A 6,250-nucleotide genomic window follows, 5' to 3' on the forward strand; every position below is an offset into this window, starting at 1 on the left:
ATTTAATAATAATAAAAAAAAATTTAAAAAAAAAACAAACTTCTCCAACAGGGTAAAAAGGAAAGCTAAAGACTGGTAAGAAATATTTAGTAATGCCATATCTGATAAGGGACTCATATTTAAAATTTATAGAATACTCCAGCCCTTCAATAAGAAAAAGGTAAACAACTCAAATGCAAAATGGGCACAGATTATGAATAGACGCTTCACCAAAGAAGACATTCAGATGGCAAAGAACACATGAAGAAATGTTCAAAATTCCTAGCACTAAGAAAGATGTAAATCAAAACAACCATGACATATCATCTCACCCCAGCAACAAGAGCAGAGTTCAACAAAGCAGCAAACCTGCCAGTGATGTTGAGGAGAGATTGGAACATGTATTTATTCACTGCTGGTGGGAGCATAAAATGGTGCAACCACTACAGAAGGCGGTTTAGCACTTACTCAAAAAGTTGGAAATAGAAATACCATTTGACACAGCAATGCCACTATTGGGAATATACCCTAAAGACACCAGAACCACAATCAAAACAAGTATGCACACCCATGTTTACTGCTGCATTATATACAGTAGCAAAGAAATGGAAGCAACCCAAGTGCCCATCAAAAAAATGAATGGACACAAAAACTACGGTATATTCACACAATGGAATACAACACAGCACTAGAAAACAAACTTGTAAAATATTATATAACATGGGTGACCTTGGAAGACATTATTATGCTGAGTGAAATATCTCAGCCACAAAAGCACTAATACTGCATAGCACCAACTGTTATAAAGCAGAAAGGAATATATGATTAGACATTACACATACGACAACAGATCAGAATAAGAGATACACTGAAAAAAGAACTGGGGAGGAGAGAGAAGAGGGAGGTAATTGTGCAACAATGAATGAATATTAAGGGGAAAAAGTGAACTAGGGGAAGGGAAAGACAGGGAGAGGAGGGAAAATGTGCAACAATGAATGAATAAATGAAAATCCAACTTTTCTATAAACTTTTTTTAAAATCACAAAATAAAAAATTTTCTAAAAAATAAAACATGAGGTAGACGCAATCTAAATTGAAGGCATACTGGCTACCAAATGAGACATTAAACTGCATCACAGGGAGAAAAAAAAGACAGTCCACTTGGAGGGTCATGAGTGGGGTTCCAACTCTATAGCAAGGAGTGGAGTATCGTTTTAGCTCAGATCAAGACACAAGAACTTGCCACTGATCCCAGGAAACCAAATCCTATTGTTCTCAAGTGACTCTGGTCTTCTGGTCTCCAAAGCACTATCACCTATACTCTTCACACAGATGGTTCCTCCCCTGCAGGTCTTTGGCTAACTATGCTCTCTGAAAGAGATTTCTCTGGTCCATTCTCTCTAAAGTGAGTCCTCTACCATTTCCCTCAACCTCATTCTGGATCTCTGCTCCTGGTAAGTTTCTCTCATAGCATTTATTAGGTAATTTATTTTTTTTTTTACTTTCTCTCCCACACATCAGTGTGCATGTGCCATTGGCACAGAAGCCAGCTTGTCTGTTTCCTGATGCATCACAGCATCTGGGATAGCAACTGGCAACAGAGTAAACAATTCGGTGTACAAACTTGATGAACAAATGCTACAGTATCACCAGGACCACTGCCAGGGTTGTTCAGCATAGGTCTAGAAATGGGACAAAAGGTCCTGAAAGCATCTGCATCTACTGTGGAAGAACTTTTCTGAAACTTACCGATGGGATCATAATGCAAAAGAGTCAGTTTCTCCTGCAGCCGACCTCTCTTGGTGTTGAAGGCGTAACCTGTCCCTGCTTGGCTTACCATTCTTACCAGAATATTTCTAAGAGCAAAAAAGTAAACTCTCATGAGCTGGAGAAATACATTAAGACCAGTCACAGGGGAAAGGTACATTCTGGAATCCAGAAGAACAGCACTAATTGGGGACATCACTTGGCCATAAAGTTCAGTTCTACAACAGTCAACATTTTCTATAAAACACAACTTCAATGGTTTTCAATTTTGAGCTTGTTCTATTGTACAGAGTGACTTGGTAAAAAATCTAAGTCAAGCAACAAAAAGTAAGCCTTTGCTGCACAACACACACCCACTTCTCAGCAAAGACAGGAGGGCAGAAATACAAAAGTACTGGTAACCCCTGGAGGCCTGATCCAGTAAAGACTACTGTCTCACAAAAGCTCTCCTTCCCAGAGCAGAAGTGAGAAGGGTACAGAGACTGCTAATGCACCAGAGTGACTTCCTTCATATTTTAAGATGAGTTATAGTCATTCAAAGTAAAAAGCTCATATTTGTCTCACTGGATGCTTATCTCTCAACACATTGTATTGTTTGTTAGTTTTTCACAGTGATTTGTCTTCTCATCTAGACCAAGTTATTCCTCAGCTAATTCCAAAATGAATGTGAAGCATCTGAGACATTACACATCACTGCATACCATTCAATGTCCTGCTCAGGGCCTCATATATAAGGCATACATTTGTTAATGAATTTTATAATGCATATTCACTCATGCAGTAAAGATCCATGAAGTGCTTACTCAATGGAAAGCTCTATGTATGGTTAGTCTGTGGCCTCTAGGACTGACAGTATAGGTGGAAGGCAAGTTGTGTACACAAGTCTCACTGTCTACACAGATATACATGACAAAGGTCACAAAATCATGATCAGCATAGGAACCTCGAAGAAGGAAAAGAAGATTTCCAGAGAACTTGAAGGGGGGAAGATTCTAATAGAACTGGATTGTGAGGAAAAATATGGGGCGAGAATATAGTAACATACATGTTAATCATTCACTTGCGTTTTTAAAAAGCCTAGTGTAAATGACTTCTGGCTGTACGCAAAAGCTGCTTTAGATATGTCCTATTTTTAACACAGGAAACTTTATTTCGATTCTTGTCTACAAAATTTATTTTGAGATATCAGTTTGGTATTTATAGTCATGCTAGTACACATGGAATCTTTAATCTCTGCTATTTTAGAAATGTTGTACTATGAATGCAGAGAATTAGCAAAACTTATTTCATAAAGCTGATGAGTTAATCCTATCTGCTGGATTCCTATAGCTGGCTCCAGACAAATGGCCTTGGTGCTCAATTTGAGGAAACACAACTATGGTGGTAGTATAAATAGAGCACAGAGTAAAACAGATGGTTTATTTATGAACAAGACAGTGAACTCATAAATCTTGGGATTAGATAGAACAGCAATACGTATGTAAAGTATTTCCATGTTCACTGCAGTAGGTTGGCTAGACAGGGGGCAAATATTTTCTGAATGAGTTCATAAGGCCAAAAGAATAATTCATCAAGTAATCGTCAAATCAACTTTTATAGAACTGAGGCTAAATGCTTAGTTTAATATAAGAATGCATTGGTATCACTGAAACAGATGAGGGAGAGAATAATTTAAAAGCAATATATGATAGGGTATTATAGTTATCACAAAAGTCCACAATTAAGGTTGCATAGTGGCGTGTACTTGGGGTTGTGGGAGGGGTGGAGGGGATTGTATACCAAAGAAAGAATTTCTCTTTTACTTTTCAAAGAGATGAGTGAACTGAGGGGGGGAAGGCGGGGGGAAGGGCTGGGCAGGGAGAAGAGTGAAACAATGAAGAATGGAAATCCAAAATCTCTGTAAATGTTCATTAAAATTATTAAAATAAAATCTAAAAAAAATTAAAAAACCAAACAAACAGAAAATGCATTGGTAGTGGTTGAATGAACAAACCTAGCATAAAGATAAATTTTAAAGAGGAAAAACTTTCACTTACTTTGACTTGCTCTTGGCAACTGTGTAGAGAAGAAAAGTTGAAAAAGAAAAGAAAAAAGTTATCTTTTTATACAAAATATTATTGCCTGTCAAACAAAAAATATTTAACTAATTAAGTATGTCACGAATTATCACTCAACCAATTCCCCAAATACTAGGGATCCGGGCAACTTTCAAAGACACATGAAGCAATCTGCTTGGGCTATGGGCTCGACGACCCCCTGGAGCAGTCTGTACTCTGAACACGTGGGTCACCATAACTGGTTATCAGTGGTAAAGAGCTGCACTACCAACTCAAAGGCACATGGTTCGAATCCACTAGATGCTCTGTGGGGGTTGGGAGGGGCGTGGTGGAAGAGGGGAAGAAGGGCACTTTCCTCCCAAGCTATGAGTTGGTTCCAAATGAGAGTACAGGGGGTTTCTCTCCGTTGGGATTTTATAGAAGGGAGATTCCATCAGATCAACACAATTCGGAATGTAATGTTTGACCAATCTCATTTCAGTTGGACACTTTACATACATCTTTTTAAAGCAGAAATCTGCTTAGCTTCCACCTCTTTTAAGGTTCAAATACTTGTATCGACATAAGTTCGATGAGCTTGAGGAGAAATGAAATGGAACCGGGCGTCAGCCTGGTGTTGAGTAGTGCACCTCCCCTGAGCGCGTCTGCTGTCATCCAGTGTGGCCTCCGGCAAATCTCGCCCCTCTCGGGGGCTGCTTCCCCCTCTTTACAGTGAAACGAGTAGGCTAGAAATTCCAAAGTGCTTCCTAGCTCGAACGTGATTCTGACAAATCCCTATTGAGGGCAAAAGGAAATGACACCCCCCACCACCACCCCCCCGCCTCGTGAACGGACTCGACAACGGCGAGGATAAGCGCAGAACCACCGATAGACACCCACCGCGATCGCATTCGCCCGTGCAGCGGCGTGCCGCGGGGAATGCTGGGCACTGGAGTCCGCAGAGGCCGCTTCTTAACCACTTCCCTCGCCTTCCCTCATCATCCCGGACCCTGCTTGTCACTGCCTCCCGCCTGCGTGCCTGAACCCACTTACAGGAAACTGCAGTTAGGAACATGACGACGACACCAAAAGTCACCCTTGTCCACAAAAAACAACTTCCGGGGTAGCGGCCCGGTCGGAAAGATGACTCCGGAAGTTGTCTGAAGACACGCCTCCTGATTGTATAAGCCCCGCCCCGAAAATCAAATCCAACTTCTTTAGGAAGCTCTGAGGGTGGACTAGTGGCAAGAAGCTGCGCTGCAATCCCAAAGACAATGTATGGAGGCCACCAGCTGCTCCGTGGGAGACAGATGGACAATCTCCTCCTGTGAGATTAAGTGCCTCTGAAAACCCAGAGTGTGCGCTGTGTTTCAGTTCAGACTCTACGATATACAACAATATACCAGGGAATGCTGGTGGAGTTGTGCTGCCAATCCAGAGGCAAGCAGTTCAAATCCACCAGCTGCTCCTCGGAGAAAGATATACAGTCTCGTCTCCTGTGATTTACTACCCCTGAACACTTGCTGGAGGGTCAGCTATGAGTTGCTTTAAAAAACTTTTTTTATTTGTGTGTGTGTATGTGTGTACCGTCAAATCGGATCTGACTGCTACAGGAGGAGATTGTCCCTCCTTCTCTAGCAGAGCATCTGGTGGATTTGAACCGCTCACCTCTGGCATTGCATCAATGAGTTGCTTTTGACTGGAGGATACTCAACAACAGAACAGGATTTGCGACATCACCTAGTCAGAGATTGTTAGCACTTCAGGCTGTTTCCTGCTCCATCGTCAAAATTAAACACATAACATTTGAATTTGGGACCAAATAGTTTTTACTGAGTAAAACAATGAAGTTCATTACTTAAAAAGAATAAACTGACATTTGGAGCGCTGAAACTCGTCTCTCTCATTGCTATGGACTCAGAACTCAACCAAAGCTGACTCCTCTCGTGGGTCCTTAGAAGCAGTATATATCTCGCAGAAGGACATTGCCCATCTTCCTCCTATGGGCCAGGCTGACTTTGGGTTGGCAACTCCTTATTCACTAGACCACCAGATCTCCCTAATTCATCTAAGACCACATATCTACTAAGTAGTAGGGTCAGAATTTGAGTCCGTAATACCTTCTCCACTAGACAGGGAGACCCACCACTTTGCCATCACCACCAATTCCTCAAGTCTCAGCAAGGAGCTTGAAAACTCTTTATCAAGAGGATAACCTCATTTCCAAACAATCAGAAACTGGAATCTTCTTCCCTCTTGCTTGTGATTTTTATCTGTAAAAAATTTACAAATTAATGAAATAAGATTTCATCTCACTAAAAATAGTAATGTTGTTGAAAATAGAAGTCAGGGGGAGATCCAAGATGCCTCGGAGGCAGAGACAGTGTGGTGAGCTACGGGAGCAGCGAACCACTTAAAGCAGGGCCATTATGGCCTTCCACAGACTTCCGCTTATTGATAATTGAACA

General features: G+C 41.2%; 1 pseudogene; it reads right to left on the minus strand.

Annotated features, from left to right (window-relative positions):
• The window catches only part of LOC102855957, an 11,809-nt pseudogene extending 6,952 nt beyond the window's left edge, over positions 1–4,857 (minus strand).
• Between the last annotated feature and the right edge of the window lie 1,393 nt (positions 4,858–6,250).

The sequence above is a fragment of the Elephantulus edwardii genome, unplaced genomic scaffold (genome assembly GCF_000299155.1).
Source record: "Elephantulus edwardii isolate Elephantulus edwardi_28Jun2011 unplaced genomic scaffold, EleEdw1.0 scaffold00009, whole genome shotgun sequence".
In the NCBI taxonomy this organism is placed as follows: domain Eukaryota; kingdom Metazoa; phylum Chordata; class Mammalia; order Macroscelidea; family Macroscelididae; genus Elephantulus; species Elephantulus edwardii.